The sequence below is a fragment of the Magnolia sinica genome, chromosome 19 (assembly GCF_029962835.1).
Source record: "Magnolia sinica isolate HGM2019 chromosome 19, MsV1, whole genome shotgun sequence".
In the NCBI taxonomy this organism is placed as follows: domain Eukaryota; kingdom Viridiplantae; phylum Streptophyta; class Magnoliopsida; order Magnoliales; family Magnoliaceae; genus Magnolia; species Magnolia sinica.
The window spans coordinates 55,359,614-55,362,569 of record NC_080591.1 but is presented as its reverse complement, the minus strand read 5'-3'; the positions used below and the strand labels follow the sequence as shown (position 1 = coordinate 55,362,569).

General features: G+C 37.7%; 1 non-coding gene across 1 annotated transcript; it reads right to left on the bottom strand.

Annotated features, from left to right (window-relative positions):
• Nucleotides 1-2,636: 2,636 nt before the first annotated feature.
• On the bottom strand, nucleotides 2,637-2,743 carry LOC131235954 (small nucleolar RNA R71). The gene has a single exon (XR_009166464.1). It is a non-coding gene; the product is annotated as a small nucleolar RNA R71 (small nucleolar RNA).
• Between the last annotated feature and the right edge of the window lie 213 nt (nucleotides 2,744-2,956).

The following is a 2,956-nucleotide window of genomic DNA, read 5'->3' as shown; positions in this document are numbered from 1 at the left end:
GGACGGCGGTGACTCTGTTTCGCAGCAGGGATGGCGGTTGATCTTTGTGGGCCACCATCAGGGCTCATCAGGCTAATCAGGACCGTCCTTCAGGAACCCACGGGCCCTACCTCCCTCGCCTAGGTGGTGGAATTGCAGAAGATAGCTTTAATTGGATTTCAACCGTCCAATTGGAAGACTGACGGTGAATTGAACTAATTCGTGGTTCACCACGAATCTGATCCAAAACCAATCAGGTTTCACTAGTTTTTCGAGGGGAAACTAATGGACGGGTCGGCTTTCTCGTTTGACATCAATCCTAGGCACACCAATCATCACAGATGCAAGGCTTTATTTCTTTTTGCGTAAACAGGGAGTCCGGCTCCGTTGCAAATGGACTGCGAAAGAGAAGTCGGTGCTCGACTCAGCCACCACTTCAGGAATTCTATAAAGGGGTGGGAGGAAAGAAGAACCGGGGGAAGGAATTTTGGAGGAAGATCGTGCTCGGCTTGGACGATTGCAAGGGAGAGAGAGAAAGAGGCAGCCGTGGGTTTTTGTTTCCTTTTTCTTTTCCTTTTATTTATTTCTTTCCTTTGATGTCTTTTCTTTGGTTTTAGCATGATCATGCTAGGCTAAACCTCTTAGCTAGGGCTAAGGGGTGAAGCTTGTAGTGAGATGGAAGACTCTATTTTTATGCCTTAATTTAACTATCAAATTTATGAATTGAATTTGATTTTAGTTGATTACTGAAGGAATATTTTTTTAGTCTTTAATGGTCTGCTGTGACTGAAATTACAATGTGTCTGCAATGGCTTTGAATATTTTCTTCCTCCTTTTGATATTTATGACGTCAGGAAGCCCTGTTGTTCACCATCGTCTCATGGGCATGGTCGGATGACGGTACCTTTCCTAACCTTCATGCATTGTTGATTGGTTGGTAATTGGGTTAATTCTGTTGTTGCTTTGTCTCCTGGGCATGGTTTGGTGATGGAATCCACTCTAATTCATATACCTTTCATCTCTTGAAAACTACATGAAGTAAGTTCAGTTCAATTTCCATAATGCTTGAAGCGGGCACAAGATCTCCCTGATCTCTACAAGTGGATCCTCTGAATCCCTAGTTTCTTAATTCTGATTTTCTTAAGTTTTAAATAATTATTTCACAATTATTCCCTAAAAGGTCATTCTATTTAGATTTCATCTAAATCTAATTTTAATTCTACCTAGTTTCAGATAATGTACAGGTTTCAGTCCCTTGGGATTCGACCTCGGTCTCACCGAGTTTATTACTACATCACAACCCTATACTTGGGGAGTGAACAAGTTTTTGGCACCGTTGTCCTCTGAAATTAATTAGGTTTAGAATTAGTTTAATATTAGAATTTGACTAACTTTAGTTTTAGGTTTTTAATTGATTTCTAGAACTAACTTGTTTCCATGTTTTGTAGGATCCGGACATAAGTTCCTAAATTGGTAATTCTTTCCTAATTTCTTTAATTTTTCCACTTTTAAAATTAGGGTTTAAATTTTAGAAATTTTCTAATTCTAGTATTTTTCTATTTGTAGGAAATAGTTTATTTTTGGAAATTTTCCTCTTTTGTTTTTAGAAACTAGGTTAGTTATTTCTCTTTTTAGGAATTAACTTTCTATTTTTATTTTTAGTAACTTTCTAATTTTAACTCTTTTAGAATCTAATTTTGTTCCTAATTTATTTTTTAAATTTTTGTTTAGAAACTAACCTTCCTATTTTGTATGCCTTTACGATAGAAATTTCTAATTCGGTAAGCTCCTTCCCTACTTTCTATTTTTCAGTTCTCTTTTAGTAATTTACTTTCTAGTTTAGGACTTTCCTTATTTATTTTAGAAATTTTCACTTTCTTTTAGGAATTCCTTCTTTTAGACATCAGTTTACTGCTATCTTTCTTTTAAAGGATTATTCTTCTCTTTTTAGAATCTAACTTATTTTGTTTTATTTTGCAAGTTTTTAACTTAGGGACTCCAATTTGGTAATTTCTTTCCAACTTTCTCTTTCTTTCTAGATTTTCTTTCCCTTTCTTAGGATTAGGTTTTGAATTTAATTGAGGGCTGTGAGTGTTTCATGCCCAAGTGGGCCCGTGACAACACTCGACGTCTCTTGACTGAAGGAGGATTGGTTGAGGGGTTGTCTATCCATCGCAAGACTAGACACCACTCGAAATTCCCTGAGTTAATTGAAGTTATGGCTAAAGACCAACCTCCTCTACTTCCACCCAGGGTGGAGGATACCCAAGATGAGAACGAGGTGCATCAGGCACCCCCGCCTCGTACTTTACGAGATTATCTACAACCGGTGGGAGTGAGTATGCCCTCATGCATGATTTTCCCTGAAAATACAGGATAAATGGACATCAAGCCAGGAGTTATCCAACTCCTTCCCAAATTTCATGGACTTGAATCAGAAAGTCCATATTTACATTTGAAAGAGTTCGATGAGATTATAGCTACATTATGTTTTCCTAATGTATCTGATGATACAATCAGGCTGAAACTCTTTCCTTTTTTCCTTAAAAGAGAAAGCTAAGACGTGGTTACATTCATTGCGTCCTAGATCCATTGGCACATGGAACGACATACAGAGGGAATTCATAAAAAAATTCTTTCCACATCATAAAACGATTACCCTCAGAAAAGCAATCATGAACTTTGCCCAAAAGGAAGATGAAACATTCTTCTAATGTTGGGAAAGGTTCAAAGATTTGGTCAGTTCATGCCCACAACACGGATTTGAAACGTGGCGCATTACAAATTTTTTCTATGATGGACTGACATCTTCCATGCGCCAAATGGTCGAGACAATGTGTAATGGAGAGTTCATTAATAAAGATGTTGATGAGGTATGGGATTACCTCGATAGTCTTACTGAAAAAACACAATCATGGGACTATTACCCAAAGTCGAACACCACGTCTAGGCCGACTCAATTAAAGGAGAAAGGTGG